Consider the following 20076-nt stretch of genomic DNA (forward strand, 5'->3'; position numbering starts at 1 on the left):
TCTATTAAATTATTTTCCTCGCATGTTGATTTTTATTCTATGCATTATAGATCATAAAAATTGTTATTCATCATTTAGAAACATAGTACGGCATGCTAGTTCAGGAATGTCACATGAAAATAATAAGTTTTGCATATAAAATGATGATTATTTTCTAATATTCTAGGAAATCATTAAATATGAAATTGAATGATTTTTGTATCATTTAGTTGAATGTAAATGTTGTCAATTTACTTTTATTTTTCTTTTGTATGATATGATTATGTTTTGATTTTGTGATGGATTTTATGTTAGTCCTTTGTACTAGGAAGACGGGATGGTGGACTAAGCGCACGACACTTTCACATTTTGTAACTTAACTTTCGAACTTAGCCGTATATTAGGCGTTACCTATATAAATATATTATTTTTTGCAATAGCTTTTACTAGATTCTAACTAGAAAAATTAAGTCGCATATTTTGTTTTCTTTTATCGCGTACTGATGACACAAAGTTAGGTACATTTCCTTCATTTTGAAGTTTCTTGTAATATTTTCATTCATTAACACAATTTTGGGTTTTCTTCATTTTTACCTTGTACACTAAAAATTAAGTGACGGTCTCCAATATAAATCATTTAGGTTAGAAGGACATGACGAAAGTTGAACCTCCATTGCTTTACCACTGAGGGGTGCTAAAAATATGATCTCCTTGGGTAGGAGTTCTCACTCCTATTTGATGGGAATTTCACAACTAGTATCATAGATTGTAGCTTGTTGGCTTTGGCTACGTTCAATTTCTTTTTTCTTTTTATAATTCAATAATTTAGAGAATGATGATTTGAACTCTAAATAAAAATACTAAAAAGAATAATTTGAATTATAAAACTCTTGACACTAAAAAATACCATTTGATCACAAAATTCTTGACAATTGTGCTTATATCAATATTATATCATAAAAATGATACTATTTTGGCCAACATTTTTATTTTTAAAATAGTAATATTTTTCTTCTTCTTGAGGACAACCATGGTCCATCACTTTGCTACTTGATATTTCGCACTCGCTCTCTTTCAATGAACTTTCTTAAATTCTGTTTGGGATTTGGTAAAGACTTACTCAAAGCCTAGCGTGGGTGATGCTTCATGAGTTATCTTTTCTCACAAGATTCCTTGACTTATTCCTCTATCTAATTCCAAATTATCGTTTGTCTAGTCGGTTCCAGGTCGCGTTCTTTTTTCTTTTGTCTCAGATTGACAGACGTAAACAATTCCCTAATGGCTTCCCATTCACACACAAAACTCTGAAAATAGTCTCCTCCAAGTACCACAAGGTAAACAAGTTTTTATTGCTCTTCGTCTCCTCTGTAACCTTTGCTAGCATTTCTCTTCAGCCTTATATTTGGCCTCAAGTTTTATAATATTTTTACTGATTGCGTGATTTTAAGGCAGAATGAGACTACAAAAAGCCCTCACCCTATATATTTCCACCACTTTATATATATAACAGAAAGCAAGCTCTAGTTGCATTTAACACCGGAGCTGCTAGGGGCAGTTTAATTGAAAATTTCTAGCATCGATGTTTTAAATAATGTGAAAAATATAATTTAAAAAATGTTGTGAAAATATGTGTTTACAGTATTCATAAAATAAAAAATATGTTCGGTACCATGTTTTAGTGTATGAAAAAACATAATTGTATGATTGGTATGTGTGTGTGTGTGTTTTTTTTTTTTTAAGCTGACAAGTGTGCCCCCTAGTTGGAATTGAAAAATGAAGTTTTATGTGTTGTCTAATCAAGTAAGCCCCATATTTTTCAAAATATTTATAAAAGTGTCATTAAATAATATTGTTTGAAATCTGAAAACTAGTAAGAGAAGTTTTCATAAATTCAGTGTTTAAACACCCTAAAATTTGTAACATAACTCAAACACTCCTTAAAAAACACCCTTACCAAACAAATTGTTTTTTTTTTAAACCACAATTTTCAGAATTTAAATACTGAAAATAGTTGTTTGGAAATACATATTAAAGAGGCCCTACATGTTTGTGATAAAGATCCTATCATTCAAGCTTCTGTAGATTGAGAATATTATTGAAGTAGAACTTAGATAAATATTCCTAAACTCTTTTGGAGTCACCTATATTTAAAGCTATGTCAAGAAAAGAAATCATTTTTCACACTACAAAAAAAAGGCCTAAGCCAGTGGTGACTTTTTCAAAAAATGTCGCTATAGACAACTTATAATGGCGTTTTTAACAAACGCGGCTACAAACCCTAACCTATAGCTTGAGTTATTTATTAGAAATTTTAATAACGTAATTGTAAACATACTAACATATCAAATTTTGAAAGTTTAGAAATGAAAATGTTAAGACCACAACTTTTACTACAACTTTTTTATGCGGCAAAGTTATGAGTGGTGGAGTAAAAGTGGTGGGTCTACAACTTCACCACTCATAACTTGCTACGTGAGCAAATTGTGGTAAAAATTGTTATCCAAGCATTACTCATTCATATCTCTAATCTATATGTGTTTTTGTTCACCCCAAATTCTTGAGAATCTCAAAAGTCAAGTCAAGAATCAAGATATTTTTACAAGTGTGGATAACCATCAATTTTAGAAAACTTTTTATAGAAAATTGAAGACTTATTGGACACACAACTTGAACATTTGAGTGCAACTCGTTTAGGGTGTGTTTGGTAAAGTGGATTTTAAGGAGGATGAAAAAAAAAAAAAAAAAAAAAAAAAAAAAAACTTTTTGGAAAGTGTTTAATTCTGCTCACAGTTACCTGCACATTATCATTTCATGTACGAGAACTCCGGATTTCGACATAACAGCCCACTTTGTACCCTACATACATGTGTGGATATAAACTCTTTGAGATGTCCACGTTATGGTAAATTCGAGGATTTTATGGACAGTGTCGCCTGATTGGGTGCAAACATGGTTGATGACAACAGCCTAGCAGATTGAGGATAGGAAATTAGAGCCTGTGGTCCCCAATGAGAATCAACCTCATGGTCAAAGTCCACAATTCTCCTTAGAAATCCAAGTATTTCAAGTGGAAATGTGTAGCGTATATATTATTGGAGCTGCAAAGCTTTAAACAACTGGGTCCGTATAACTCTACGGTTGCTTTTTTGAGCGTGAAGTTTATGGCTGTGCCTTGTGCTGCGTTAAAATGAATGCTGTTTTGATATATATTGCATGGTCTGAAGGGAGGACAGATTCAGTTCCGTAAACGGCCCGTGTGTGAATGGGGGCCAGGAATTTGGATCATTTCTTAATCAATAAAATTCAATGTTAGACTTTAGCTTTCAAGTGTTCGTTTGTGGACCTTATAAACTGATCTAGTACTGATGAATATGATTGAAGTTTGCACCAACCACATAATAAATAAATTTCTGAATAATTTTTTGTTTTATATTTAAAAGTTAACACATCAATATCTATATGAAGTTTATGTAATAAAATTTATAGTAATTACATCGTTACTCTTTTATTCCAATGATTGACCTAAAATTATAAAGCTGTCACTGCAGTGTGTGGAATTTCATCTTTGAAAGCGCCAACAATGAGTCAAGGAAAGTAATTAATTGTTAGAGAAAATCTAGTTAACATGACGACAAGTCAAGGTTTGCATGTTATTTGGCAATATACAGACATTTTATTCAAAGGCCACGTGGTTTGCAATTATAAACTTTTTTTTTTTTTTTTTTAAAGACATGGATTGAACACACACAAGAGAGAAAGAACCCAGGTTTAATATCACACAACTTACAACCCAAGTTAGCAATTATAAACTACCAATAAAGACTAAGGTCGGGTATTTTTAGAGAAGTTTTTTTTGAAATTTAAGACAACTTTTATTTTACCGCCCTAAATTATACTTTTAATTACAATTTACATCCTAAATTTTTCGAATGTACATTTTATACAATAAACTATGACTCTTATTACATTTTGTACCTCAATGTCAAGTTTGCTATAAACTTTGATGAAAAAATATGGCATAACGTGAAAAGACCCAATTACCTATCTTCTCAATTCCTTAGAAAAAAAAATGACATTTTACCATCTTAAACAATACTTCTGATTACACTTTACACCTTAAACTTTGAATTTCCATCCAAATTAATAGGAAACGTGGAATCGGAGTGCAAAGTGTAATAAGAGTCCTAGTTTATGGTGCAAAACGTGCATTCAAAAAAGTTTAAGATGTAATATGGGATATAATTTAGAGCGGTAAAATATGATTTTTCCTAAAATTTAAGCACATATAACCATCGCTGGAATCTTCATTTATAGAAATTACAGGTAGGAGAAACATAATTTAATTATCATTGAGAATTCAGTTGAAACAAGTGACATGCATTTGAGATTGTTTTGAGAATTCAATTAATATATGCTAACATAGGAATCCTACTATTTGCTTTTGGCATGCATCAACAAAGTCGCACCGCATCAAACACATAAAACTGACCTTGATGCCGCTCAAGCAGGGGTGTTGAAAAACCAACCCTAACGGTGCAGTGTAAAATAGCCCAATAACACCAATTGTGTTACACCGTGAACACCCCTACTATGTTTATTTTTGTAGATACTCCAATTTGTACCTCATATGGCAAGGCCCAAATTCTAAATGACAATATCATAGAATGCATGTATCAGCCAAGCAAGGGCGGCCTAACAAATTTGGAAGCCTAATTAAGACGATATATTTAAATGGGGTTTTTTGGATATCACTTAAATAATATTTAACTAGTATTTAATATCATAATTTTTTTTAACAAAAATCTATTCCTTTTATTTTGTAATATGCTTTTCTTTTTTTTTTGGGGGAAAAATGCTAAAGATATAACAAATTTTACTAAAAAAACTTTCAAACGATGTAAAAATGAATGTGATTAGTGACACTTCAAGAAGATAGTAAACAAGTATTTGAATGAATATTGTTAGGGATATTATAAATTTTATAACATGAAGCTTATAAAGATATATCATTAATCACAAAAAAAATAATTCAAAAATGCATTTAATAGGTTATTGACGTCCACATATCATACTAATTGTCATATAAATTTGTAAAATTTTCAAATAAAATTAATAATATTTCTAACATTTTTTTATCTAAATTATTTCTTGCGATTAGTGACACATATATTTGTAAGGGAAAATGCTAGAGATACAAATTCTTTTACAAAAACTTTTACAAATTGATGTTGTGAAGAATGATTATAGATAAATAAAAAAGTAATGTTATCGGTGGGTCTGGATGAGAACCAGTAAGAAGTTGGCTACAATGACAGTTTGTAAAAATGTTGTAAAATAGTTTGTAAAACTATAGCATTACTCTATTTATAAGACCCATGTCTTTAAAGTTGTATTATCTCTAGCATTATTCAATACTTTAGGACTTCTTGAAAGTAGAGGAAAATTATAAAACTAATTTTTTTTTTCCTTTATCTCCAAATTTTTTTTATTTTAAATATATCAATTTTTGCCCCAAAATTTGGGGCCTTCCTCCAATAGGGGGCCCTAGGCGGTGGCCTAAGTGGCCTAGGCCTAGGGCAGGTCCTGCAGCCAAGCAGGACATGAAATTATATAAAATCTTTTGAAAAAACCCTAGTTCTATGTATGCATGACTCATCCTTGTGAACATAGCCTTGAGGCAGCCTATAAAGGGTCAGTCCTTGCATATGCAATTGGCAGCCAAAATGCCTTAGAACAACCACATCAGCTCATGTAAAAATTCCGTCTATTTTACACAAAAAACCTCCTTTTAAAATTTTACACATTCATTTTTACAAATCACCCATATCAGTTCATCTATTCTACTACATCTATTAATTAAATAATCAACTTTATCAAATTTTTTATTATTTCTCTTTTAACTACCACTATACATACCGCGCACCCTCATTCTCTCTCTACCCATTCTGAAATTGCTCTCTCTCTCTCTCTCTCTCTCTCTCTCTCTCTCTCTCTTTGTGTACCCATTTTGCAGATCACCCAGTCTCCGACCAACGATCCACCACAGCTCCGAGCCACGAGCTCCGACCAACGATCCACCACAGCTCCGAGCCACGAGCTCCGACCAACGATCCACCACAGCTCCAAGCCACGAGCTCCGATTCGAGCTTCGATCCACCATCCACAAGCTCCGATCCGAGCTCCGATCCACCATCCACAGCTCCGGTCCGAGCTCCGACCCACGATCCACACTTCGATCCACCATCCACACTCCAATCTGAGCTCCGATCCACCATCCACAGCTCTCATCCAAGCTTTGACCCACGATCCACACTCCGATCCACCATCCATACTCCGATCCGAGCTCCGATCCACCATCCACAGCTCCGATCCACCATCCACAAGCTCCGTGTTTGTGTATCTTTGTCTTCTTTTTTTTTTTGAGCAAGTGTATCTGTGTGGATGTGTTTGTGCATGGGTGTGTTTTTGTGCATATGAGGAAAAAGAAGAAGATGAGCAGTTAACTGGGAGAAGAGAGAGAAAAAAACGAGCGAACTGGAAATTATTAAAAAATTGAATAAACGAGCTACAGTAACCGTGTAAATATACATGGTTACTGTAGCTCATGGATGGATTTCCACAGTTTTAAACATTTTTACACCCACTGATGTGGGTGTTTTTTTGCTCAAAATGTGTAAAATTGATAGTTTTTTTCTGTTTTAGAAGTTTTTACATGAGCTGGTGTGGATGCTCTTATATGTAATTTTCTTTATAAGCAAAGGATTTAGTGCAAAACCATAATACCTTATTGCCGGAAGGTGGGTTTTACACCCCGTTTTTCAACTATAAAAAAGGGTTTGTTCTCCCAAGTTAAAACACTCAAAGAAAAGCAATCAAAAGCTAGCGCTTATAAGATAATAAGAGAGTGAAAACTCGATACACTTAAAGCTTCTAAATGCATTAAATCATCAAGTGGTTCAATATATGTATGTTTACTAATGTTAGTTTTGAGTTTTAAGCCTCTCACTGATAATTTTGGTAATAATTGAAAATTTTCTTTATAAGAGAGTGAAAACTCGATACACTCAAAGCTTCCAAGGGCATACCACTAGTTTTATTTTAAACTTTTGAACCTTTCATGTTAGAAATTTTAGTTGAAGTACTATTTTCAATTTTTTGAGACTTGGGTATTAGAATTTTACTTGGAATAAAATATTTTAACAATAATTAAGCCATTTGACATGGTAATAGAGTTTCATCCAAAGTCAATTATCTTATTAATTAATGAGTCACATGTTAAAAATCAATTATATGATGTGTTGTATATGTGTTGAGCCACTTGATCCAACCATGATTTAAAAGTCCATTATACTATATGTAAGGCATCCATTAATATTACTTGATACAACTGTAATTTCTAAGAACTAAGTTTAATTATATAGTATGACTAGGGCTATCTACGAGAACCCATCACATGACCCACTTGACGTAACCGCCTGGACTCTAGTCAATCGTTGGCTGACTCAACACCTTGGCGGTTGGCAACGGGTGCTCCCATCCAAAGCCTGTTGTTTCTCTATCAAGTGGCGGTTCTGCCTCTCCAAAACTCAATCCAAACTGGCCCAACTACCACCCCCTTGTCCATTTGATATTTTGCCTAGATTTGCATTTGCCATGCCTAGATCTACCTTTGTCATGCTCAAATCTACCTTTATTGTGCCTCGATCTGTCTTCATTGTACCTAGATCTCCTTCATCATGTGTAATTCTGCCTAGATCTGTCATCTCTGCTCGTTTTTTCGCCAAGATTAGCCGCCTTCAATTTCGACCGAAACCCGATCCGTCGCTCCCAACAACCAACTTGATCTGATCCAATCTCCTTTGCGGTCGATGGTTGGTGCCATATGCTTCCATTCTCAAACACACACACACACACACACACAAGGGATAAAGAGTGAGATTTTAACACACAAAAAACATCACAAAATTCACTCAAAAGCTATTGAAGTTTTTAAGGGAGTTTGAGACAACTTATACCAACACAACTCACTCTCTTAAGCAATAAAGAAAAATTACCCCATTTTTAGAGAGAAATAAACACGCACAAGGTAGAGAGGATGGGGTACATGGCTCATGAATATGACGTATTAGGAGACATCGTCGTATCAATATGTAGAGAACAAAAAGGATGAAGAGATTATTTTAGAGATTATTGTTCCTGATATTTAGATATCGGATAGCTTCATTTGAAAATTTGAAAAACTCTAAAATTAATAGAAGACATATATAGTAAAATTGGTGTTCCACTTCTTATTAATTAACTAGTCACGAGTGCATTGGAACGTACCTTTCCATGTGTAGCAAACTAAAATCAATTAATAACACGCTCAAAGCTTCAGATTAAGTGTGTGTTTGGGGTGAACTGAATTTTTCAACTTATCTCCACTTTCAACTTATTTTTACTACTATGGGTTTCATTGCACTTTTTGATGATATTCATAGGTTCCACAATACTATTTAGCTTATTTTTTAACCTTTTTTTTTTTAAACATTTTCAGCAAAAATGTTTTCAATTTCAGCAAAATAAGTTGTTCTAAACAAATACTGACCATTTGGGAACAGCTTATTTAGCTGAAACTGAAAACTTTTTGCTGAAAGTACTGTAAATAAATGTAAAAGTCAGCTGAAATAGTATAGTAGAACTCATGAATAGTACCAAAAAGTGTAGTGAGATTCATAAATAGTAGCAAAAATAATTTAGTTGAATAATAAAATAAGGTGACAACAATAATCAATACCAAACTCACTATAAAAATTATAACTTTAAAATTATAATAAGAGCACAATAAAAATGTGTGTTACTATTTTTTTTATATGAATGTTAATACTTGATCACAAATGGGTTGGAATTGGAAATTACAAAATACAGAAATTTTTGGCACATATATAAAATATTGAATTTGTATAATTGATTGGATATGGTTAATCTTGTTTGCTTTTTAGGAATGATAATCACAATTGCGTGAACTGGTCTTGTCTGGCTTGAGTTTGTTCTATAATTTGATAAAGAAGTTATTGCTTGAGCTTTAATAGGTGTTGGCATCTCACATTGGTGGTTAGAAATGCGGAGGTTACTTGAATTATATTAGTCTCAGGATAACTATAAGAATTCCGGGATTTTTGCAAGCTCGCTTTCTGGACTTCCCACCAATTGAGCTATAACAATTATCTACATATATATATATATATATATATATATATATATATATATATATATGCAAGCATTGTACGTTAGCTTTCTAAAACAACCATAACAATGGAAATAAATTATGCGTATCTTAACTAAGACTTTTTTTAAAAAATAAAAATTAAAGAAGCAAATAAGGCTCCCTTTTAGTATATCCGTTAACACCCCCAGGCCCCAGCCTTCAAAATGATTCCAAATGTTAATTAGCACAAGTTCAGTGACTTTTAGAAAAGGAGTTTCCGAAGTAGCAAAAACATGCAGGGAAAATTTTGCGTTTCATTTAGGGAGATAAAGTGTTACACCTAAACCAAATAAAACATTAATGGTTTCTTTATTTTACAAGAAAACTATAATAGAGTTTTGTGTATTTTTCCTAAAACAAAGTGCTAAATAAGTAAATGGTTATATTAATAAGTTTTCTTAAAGCAATTGTTAATAAACTATATAAGTGCTTGTGGAGTGTGGGGAGCAAAGGCAGGGTTCAAGTCTCTAGAATTGAGCTTCACACATATATACACTTAGATTGGGGTAGAGTAGAATTCTATCTTGTATCCAAAAAAAAAAACTATTTTAGAAAAATTTTGACATAATTTTTATAAAAACATAAAATAAAATAAAACTGTTAAAATATTAATATTTTTTTTCTCTCATAAAGACTTTTTTAAAATAATTCACTAATAAATATCCTTGCATTTGCTTAACGTGTTCTATATGCGAATTATTAGTGAAAGATGCAACAACCCAATTAACACGAGGTGAAAGATATTTTCTTAAAATCTCTTGATAATTTATAAAAAGTAAAACAACGTTTTAAATGTGCTAACAGTTAAGTGCACATTATTATGTACGAGAAGCTCGGATTTCAAAATATCAGTCCGCTTTGTACCTTACATACATATGTTTCAAAAAGTAAACTCTTAATTTCTGATGTCGACGCTATGGTAAACGCCAAGGATTTTATGGTCAGTGTCGCCCGACTGGGTACAGCCTACAGAGTACAGACATGGTTGATGAGCAGATTGAGGATAGGAAATTAGAGCCTGTGGTCCTCAATGAGAATCAATGAGCACAATTCTCCTTAGAGATTCAAGCATTTCAAGTGGAAATGTATAATGTATTATTGGAGCACAATTCTCCGTATAATCCTACGGTTGCTTTTTTGATTGTGAAGTTTATGGCTTATACCTTTTGCTGAGTTAATATGAATGATTTTTTGATATATATTGCATGGTCTGAAAACTGAAACTTCGATGCTTTTGCCTTTGGTCATTTAGAATTTAATGACCAATATATTAGTCTTTTAGAGGAGAGGACCGATTCAGTTCCGTAAACGGCCCGTTTGTGAATGGGGTCCAGGAATCAGGAACATTTCTTAATAAAAAAATTATAAAAAAAATTCAATGTTAGACTTTAGCTGCTTCAAGTGATTGTTTGTGGACACTAGAATCTAGATTGAAGGGGAAGACTAGGGTTTCTTCTTCTTGTTTTTTTTTTTTTTTTTTTTTTTTTTCAATATTTGGAAAATTCTAAAATTTATTATAATTTTATTACATAATAGTTATAAATTGATTTAATAATGCATATATAATTGATACTTACGTAAATAATATAAGAAATGCGTAAATGTACTTTTAGTCCATACATTTTGATTTTTTTTTTTTCATTTTAATCCGTACATTTTATTTTTACCACATTTAGTCCCAAAACTAATTAACACGAGACATTTAAGTCCTTGAATCACCATTCCGTTAGCCAACTAACAAAAAAAGCTGACGTGGGCATTAAAATATTATTAATAAATTATTTGACATATTTTAAATGCCAAAATTAAAAAAAAATAATAATTACTCAATTTTAATTGGAAAAAAAAAACAAACAAACAAAAAATTATTTTCTTTCAAACAAAAATTTTACTTTCTTTTAATTAAAATGATTTTTTTTTTATTCCAATCTTTTTCTTTTTTCTTTTTCCAGAAGAACATATTCTTATTATTTATGTTCTTCCCGTATATGATTCATATTCTTACCAAATTAATCCTTATTTTCTTATCATTTTCTTTTCCTTTCTTGTACTTTCTTTATAACCAAATATATCAAAACAAAATTAATTAATTAAATGTCTTTCTTGTCTTTTTCTTTTCTTTTTATTATTTTTTTAGAAGAACATATTCATGTTCTTTGTATACTTCCCTAGTGTTCTTCCCTATAATCAATCTCTAGCAAAAAACAAACCCTAAACCCAGATCCTAACCAAACCCCAAAGTCATATCCCCAATAAAGCAAACCTTAGCCATCAAACCCATAAATTTTCTTGGCAAACAAACACAAAAAAAAAACCCACTGGAAAAAAAAACCCCTTAAATCACCACCACCAAATCAAAGAACATGAAGATCAAACCCAAGCAAAATAATAGAAACCCGGTAACCAGCAAAGCACCACCACGAATCAAATCATCCACTACCACATCAACAAAACCACTCCCAAACCAAACCATCCAAAGAATAGAAACCCAGCAAAGCACCCAACTCATCCACTCCCAAACCATAATCAAAGAGGCTAAGATCAGGTGTGATGGGTTTGAGATAGAAAGAGGCTGAGATCGGCTTGATCTGGGTTAGAGAGATGCTGTGATCGGTTGGTACCTGGTGATCTTATCGGACGGTTGAGAATGCAAACACAGAGACATACACACACAATGAGTAAATGTAAAAAAACCCAACAGTACATTTTTCACCTGAGAGAGAAAAAAAGTTGGTAACCTGGTGAGAGCGAGCGCCAGAAATGGTGACTGGAGATTCCGACGAAGGGACTTCTGACCAAGTAAGTAGATCGGCGGTGGATGTGTGAGGCCTTTTCACTGGTGTGTTTCTCTCCATCTCTCACTCACACTCGCTCACAGAGTTGCTCAATCTCTCTCTCTCTCTCTCTCTCTCTCTCTCTCTCTCTCTCTCTATGTTTGAGATATTTTTTAAAAATTTGAAATTTTCAGATTGATAAAAAAATATCTTGGATGGTGTAAAAATGTTGTCCACCAGACTTATTATTATTTTTTGCCATTTGGGTTTGCTTGGGTTTGTAAATTTGGATTAAGGCGTGTAAGGACTTTGGGTTTATTGAAGGTATTTTGAATCAAGTCTTTGTGTTTGTAATGGGAATGTGAAAGAATGATAGATTAATTGTTGAATGTATTTGTGTTTTGTAAATCTGTGGGCATGTCTTTGTATTTGTAAATTTGACTAATTTTATGAGTTTCGTTGCTAAGGAAATACAAGAAAAGAGAAAAGAAAATATTGATTTTTTAAATTTCTGGGCAAGGTTTGCTGGGAAGAAAATGAAGAACATGATTAACGGGGAAGAACACATGTTCTAGATTCTTCATGTTCTTCCCAAAAAAAGAGAAACAAAATTTATTTAACTCTTTTCTTTTCTTTTTTAAAAAATAAGAAGGTTAGAAACTTTATTATTATTTTATTGATCCATCAGTTTCCCCGTTAGTTTGGTGACGAAATGGTGCTTCAAGGACTTAAATGTCCCGCGTTAATTGGTTTAGGGACTAAAAGTGGTAAAAATAAAATGTAGGGACTAAAATGGAAAAAAGTCAAAATGTAGAGACTAAAAGTGCATTTACGCCTATAATAAATGAATTTCTTAATGGTTTTTGTTTTATATTTGAATGTTGACACATTAATATCTATGAGGTGTTCCTGATGAAATTTATAGTAATCACAACATTATTCTTTTATTTCAATGATTGACCTAAAATTATTGACCTAAAGTTATAGAGCTGGTAATGAATTGTGTGGAATTTCATCCTTGAAACTACCAACAATGAGTCAAGTAGTGAAGTTGTTGGGTTATAGATTAACCCTAGTTAATTAATTCAATTACTCAAGTTGATTAATTAGTCAAATTATATTTTTAATCACCAAATTGAATTAAGTGCAGTGGAAAATAAGTTTGACACGATGATTTGATCACAATAAGGAAAACCCTTACCCTTGCAGATAAAACCCCACTAGGTGAATTTCAAGTCATTATTCCTAAAGAATCCATTAACAAGAAAAACAGTTACAAGCAGAAAGTATCTTACCCTACATGTCTATCCCAAATTACCTACCTATGATAGAACCTACTGAGTTATACTAGTCTCAGTTCTAATCCCTCACTGGATATGATCTTGTAAAAGACTTCTCCTTTGCACAAATCTCTCTATCTGTGACTTACTTCACAACAACCTTCTTGATTGTTGTAGCTTTATGGAGATCTTCATTCCACGCTTGGATGAATTGGAAGTATCTTTACGCAAAACCCTAGGCACACACACAAAACATCACAGTAACTTCTGTTATGTGTGTAACTCTTTGTTTCTGTGATGACGACTATAAAATATGTCTTTTATATGTTCTACAACCCTAAATTAACCCTAGTGCATAAATTCCTAGAAAGCCAAGTCATCATAGGCTAAAAACAGAACTTATCATTCAATTCTCTTGAAACTCAATAGATTGAAAGATGTCGAACTAGGTATCGAGATTCATTAAACTCTATAGATCGACAAGTATCGAGCTAGGTATTGATACCTACAAATGCAATTTTTCTTAAGCAATTTCTTGAACAGTCTTGTGTCTTGAATAACACCACTTATTAATAATATTTGTTTATCCAAATGAGGTCTTCATGAATACACTTGAAACTAAAACTTAAATACATCTCAAGTGTGTTTTGTACTAAGATATGTCAATAAATAAAATTATGACCCTATAGAAGTATTTGTTAGCAAAAATCTAGTTAACATAACAAGAAGTCAAGATGCATGTTATTTGGCAACATGCAGACTCTTTTTTCAATGACCACATGGTTCCCACTTATGAAGTTCCAATCAGATTAAACTCAGGTATTTCTAGAGAAAAATCCTATTTGAAATTAAAATTTGAGCATATGTAATCATCATTGGAATTTTTTTTTCTTTTTTGGTACCAAAAAGGGAGATAAGCATACAAACTTTTACATAACAGCTAGATTAAACCAGCAATAGTTCAATGGCATTTGACATGCCAGTTTAGCAATTGACCAAACAGATTTAACAACCAGATGAGGCACTAAGAACAAATCACATCAAAGTCCATTTTGGTTCAAAAAATCTAAACTAGCTAGTCTGATTTCTTGAAGCCAGTCTGAGGTCTTCCTGTGTTGAAATAGTTGAACTAAATGCCTGCTAGCTCCTAGAAACAAAATACACTGGAAACCATGTTTCTTAGCCTTGATAGCAGCTTCTGCCATAGCATCTAGCATTGCCCCACATGTTGTTCCTGCTACATTGCTATTTACACCATAAAACAAGCTATCTCCTTGCCTAGTAATAGCTTCATAAGCAAAAGACCATCTGTTAGGCTTCCTGCTTCTAGCTCTAACAAGTTTTACAATCAGCTGCCACTGCCCTGAGAGTTGGTTAACTGACTGGTGTGGTTGGGGTCTGCTTGGCTGATTGGTGTGGCTTGGTTGATCAAGGAAAGCCTCTTTGTACCTGCAAGCCATAGATTGAGATATTAAAATCACATTCATAGGATTAGGATGTAAACCATCATAGAGCACCCTGTTCTTGTGTAACCAGATGGGCCAAAGAGTTCTAAAAATGGCTTGTAAGTAAGCCATTGAAGATGTCTCCCTGGATTTAAACTTGATGAGAAGTGAGGTAAGCCATTGTTGAACACTTGAACTACTAAAGTCAGTGGAATAAACAGCCAAGGTGGATCTATGCCAACAAGCTCTAGTGAAAGGGTAGAGGAGAAAGAGGTGAATTAAGGATTCAACATCAGAATTGCACAAGGGGCAGGATGTTTGGGTTGGGATTCCTCTATTGCTTAGATTAAAAAGGGTAGGCTATTTGTCCTAGATGAGTTTCCAAACAAATGTATTGATTTTCAATGGTACTTTGACTCCCCAAATTAGATTCCACACACTTTGCTAGCCATATGTACTCCAAGAGGAATGGGAATCCTGCATAATAATCTCATAAGCTCCTTTGACTTTGTAATTACCATTGCCCTCATTTGAAAACTTCCAAAGCAACTTGTCTTGCACATCATGCGTTTTGGGTAAAGGAACTTAAAGAGTTTGTTTGCTCAAAGGAAAAAGGGTATAAGGTTCGAACCAAATTAGCTTTCCATGATTTGGAATTGTGATCAATAAGGTCACCCACCCACTATACCTGTGTGTAAACCAAGATGATCCAAGTTGACATGAGAACTAGGAAACAGTTTTGATGATTAAGTGGAATATTAAATCCAGTACCAATTCTCCACTGCCCCTCCCTTAGTCTAAAGTCACCCTACTTAACAATATTCTTCCAAAACCAAGAATGATGAGAATTTGGAGTACATTCTTGTAAGGAACAGTTTGGGTAGTACTTAGCCTTATAAGTCCTTGCCAGCAAAGAGTTAGGATTTTGGTTCAATTTCCAATATTGCTTTGCGAGCTTGGCTTGGTTCATGGGACCAAATTTCTTAAGGCCAAGACCTCCCTTTCTTTTAGGTTGACAAATTCTTTCCCAATCCTTCTGATGTAGTTTTTTCTCATCTTGCCCATGCCCCCACCAAAAAGCTCTAATAATGGTATCCATCTTATTACACACCTAATCAGGGACCCCAAAGCAAGGAAAGGTATATAAAGGTAAAGATTGTAGCACAGAGGAAATAAGAGTTGTTCTCCTTGCTTGTGATAATAACCTAGCCTTCCAACCTTGCAATTTAGACTAAAGATTTTCAACCAAAAACTGAAAATCAGCTATTCTATTACCCTTTAGCTTAAAATTAAGGCCAAGGTACTTGCTAGGATTTTGCACTAGATTAACTTTCAGATCTCTAGCCAAGGCTTCCTAGTCTTCCATAGGCATATTAGGTGAACAAAATATATCAAATTTGAGGAGATTTATACATTGCCCTGATACCTTGCAATACCAATCCAAAATTTTCAATAAGGTGTCTAGAGAGTGATTATCCTTCTTGAAAAATAAGAGGGAGTCATTAGCAAACAAAAGATGGGCAAATGAAATGTCATTTCTTCCAACTTTTACCCCTTTCAAATTGTTTGAGGTTTCAGCTTGTGTAAGGGAGATGGATAGGATATTAGCACATAACAGAAACAAATATGGGGATAGAGGGTCCCTTTGTCTCAACCCATGAGCTGGTGTGAAGGACTTAGACATGTGACCATTAATAAGCAAGGTATACTACACTGAGGTGACACACTCCATTATCCATTTTATCCATTTTGAATCAAATTTCATCACCACAAGAACTGCTTGAAGAAAATTATATCTAACTTTATCATAAGCTTTGCTCATATCTATTTTCAAAGCCCCAAAGTTGTATTTCTTCCCTTTTTTTTCCTAAGGTCATCCATGATTTCATGAGCTAAAAGAATGTTGTTAGAAATGTTTCTTCCTTTTATGAATGCATTTTGAAAAGGTGTAATGAGATTGTCCATAAGAGGTTTCAGCCTATTAACAAGAATTTTGGAAATAATCTTGTATATGACATTGCATAGATTAATAGGCCTGAAATGATTAACCTCTTCAGGATAAGTGACCTTAGGGATAAGGGTAATGAAAGTATGGTTAAGAGGTTTGAAAAGTGATCCAGAATGGAATCTTAATATATAGCAATTACATGCAGAAGAAACATGATATATTATCATTGACAATTTAGTTGAAGCAAGTGGCATGCATTTGAGATGGTTTGAGAATTCAATTAATCTATACTGTTAGGTTATAGATTGATTCAAGTTAATTAATTCAATTACTCAGGTTGATTACTTACGTCAAATTACATGCAATATCGTGAAGGCACTAACAAATCATCAAATAATATAGAGTACAGTGGAAAATGAATTTGATACGGTAATTTTTTGACTAATGGGGAAAACCTTTATAAGGCAAAAACTCCAGCCGGGTGAATTTCAAGTCACCACTCCCAAGAATCCATGAATCAAAATCAAATGATTACAAGTTCAAGGAATCTTACCCTCCTGGCCTATTCCAAAGTACCTATTGATAAAATGCGATTTCGCCTCGTCAGTATATTCCTCGTCAATACGATGGATGACCTAGAGGTCCTGTACCAAAGAAAGCACTAAGTAGATAATGACACCGGTTTAGGGCCTGCCAAGGACCTTCCAATGCTTAAATTAGCTTAAACTCTTTAGAAATCTATAATCTATAGAGTAATTTGTGTGTGTGCTCAACATGAATCATTTACCTGTCTCTCCTGGCTTTTTGTAGCCTTTGTGTGAGTAAATGCTCAATGTATTGGCCTTTCTAATGTTGTACCACAGCTAGAGGATTTATGGCCTAATAATGACCATTTATCCTCAACCCTATAACGTCTGTAACAGCCATTAAAAGCGCATAATTGGACAACAATAACGGTTCCATGCTCATTTATCATTTGGACATTGCATGTCGTGTAGAACTAATGTGCTTACGCTCATCCATACTTTTACTCGTCATTAACATGGACGGTTTGTAAGTACGGACAAGCATTTTATGACTATCCATCAGTTATGGTTAAGCTGGAGGGTTCAATGGCTCATTTAATAACTATTTAACTTCCCCATTCAATGTTCTATAATGGTTGTGTAGTGGTCAGCTTGAGGTAATTGCAACAACTGTGAGCTGGTGGTTGGAAAGGCTGTACATCCGTTACATTTGTGCAATTTAAGTGAGGAGTTTATATCTAGGCATTAATGTGTGCTTACGATCGTCCTTAGTAATGACAGTCACTTTATGGACGACCATTTTACACTACTCGTCACCTATCTACAATAGAATCCTTACGCTAATCTCCAATTAGACTTGATTTTGCAAGGATTTCTTCAATCATAAAATCTCCAATCTATGACTAACTCCCAACAACTTAAAGCTTGTTGTTGGATCTAAATTTTTCACTACGCACTTATAGAAGAGAAAGCAACTTGGTTACAAAACCCTAAGGTGCATAAGAACACAATAGCTTCACAGTAAGTGTATAGATTCTCCATGTGAGTCTCTATGTATTATGGTGGCTGTAAAATAAAGCTGTTATATCATCTAGTAAGTTAAAGAATGAAACCCTAGAAAAGCCACATCATCATGGGCTGAAAAACAAATTTGAAAATTCCGTAACTACGAAACTCAATAGATCGAGAGGTATTGAGGTTCATTTATTCTTGATAGAAGTAGATATCGAGCTAGGTGTTGAGATTCTTGTTTTCAACTTTATCACACTTGTTTATATATGCAATCTTCATGTCTTCACATCACAAGATCTACTCAAAAGTTATAATAACTTTTACAGGAAGATGTGACAAAATTATTATTATTATTATTGTTGTTGTTGTTGTTAAAAGGAACTTGCATTAAGAAACTAGCTAGCCAAAATAGGCATAGTAGTAACAGAGAGTATAGACTAGAAGTATCAAAGTTTAAAATACTAGAGAGTTTAATCAGAGGGGGAGGGGGGGGGGGAGAATTCTAAAGCTCAAGGTTGGTTTAGGGCCAAATTAGATTGAAATTGACTTGAGGAAAGTATTTTTGGAAAATATAACTATTTTTATGAATTAAATAAGCTATTTTTGGAAAATAAGACGACAACAACCCTTTGGCATGCATACACATACATGCGTATGCACACGCATACCCAAGCTCTACGTACGTATGCATGAACGCATACACGAGCATGTGTGCACATGCTAAGGTTCTAGAAATTATGAAAGGTAAGTTTTACTGCATTAAAGCTGGGTTTTGGAATGAATCCACATCGTTTGGGAGATGTTTTGAACCCCCATTTTTCAAATATATAAAGCCATACATGGTACATTTCAAAACACACAAAAAATCCTATGAGAAAACACAAGATTCACTAGAAATAGTGAATCAAAGAGGAAGTTTTTCATAGAACATCCTCAAGTCAATATTTTTCTGATTAAGGCCTTTTCTGGCCTTAACCTTCAAGTTTCAAGCTTACTAATCACTTTTGTTTTTGATTGTGAATAGATTGATTGAGATGAATGGTCAAAATCAAGCCAAAGAGCTTTGTCTTTGAGGTATAATGTTCTGGCCTCTTCTTCTTTTCCTTTTTTGTTTTAAACTATTTTCCTTGCTTTCTTTTATGTTAAATATGTTTAATGTGCCTATTTAGTTTAGGTTTATGTTGTTTTCTGTTTTAAGCATGCTATGTTGCTAGGTTTAGTTTTTGAGTTGTTGTGCTTTTGTTTTCTAGGTTAAGGTTAGGGCGTGTATGCGTACGCATGCTTCCTCCATGTGCACGCATACTCAAAGCATGTGTACACATACAATTGGGTTGTGTACGCAAGCCTTATGTATGCGCACACATACTCGTGTCCAAAAACTCTAATCTAAACCTTTTCTCCTTCTATTTCTTTATTTTTTATGTGCATAATATGCTTCTGTTTTACCCTATTTTCATGCCTAAGTCTCTACCTTCATGTTCTATTTGTGTTTTGTGCCTTACATGCTAGATTAAGGCTTCTTTTAAAATATTTCTTTGATACGTCATGAACATGCATATGAATGACCATGCATTGGTGCATAGGTGCTGTGGTGTAGTGAGGTAAGACATGCATTCATATGAACATGCATTTGGATGACGAGCATGATGAATACGTTTCTTTGATGCCTTGATACTATGTTTGGATGTTTGGGATATACTTAATGATTAATGCCTTGTTGCCATGTTTATGTTTCTATTTGAATGTAATAATATGCTTGTTTGGATTGGCCACAATGTTTTAGCCCTTGGTTTATATATGACGTGATGCCATGATAGATGTATGTTAGGGTTTGAGATGAAATGCCATATTGTTTGCTTAGATGT

This window comes from Castanea sativa, chromosome 6 (genome assembly GCF_040712315.1).
Source record: "Castanea sativa cultivar Marrone di Chiusa Pesio chromosome 6, ASM4071231v1".
NCBI classification, from domain to species: Eukaryota; Viridiplantae; Streptophyta; class Magnoliopsida; order Fagales; family Fagaceae; genus Castanea; species Castanea sativa.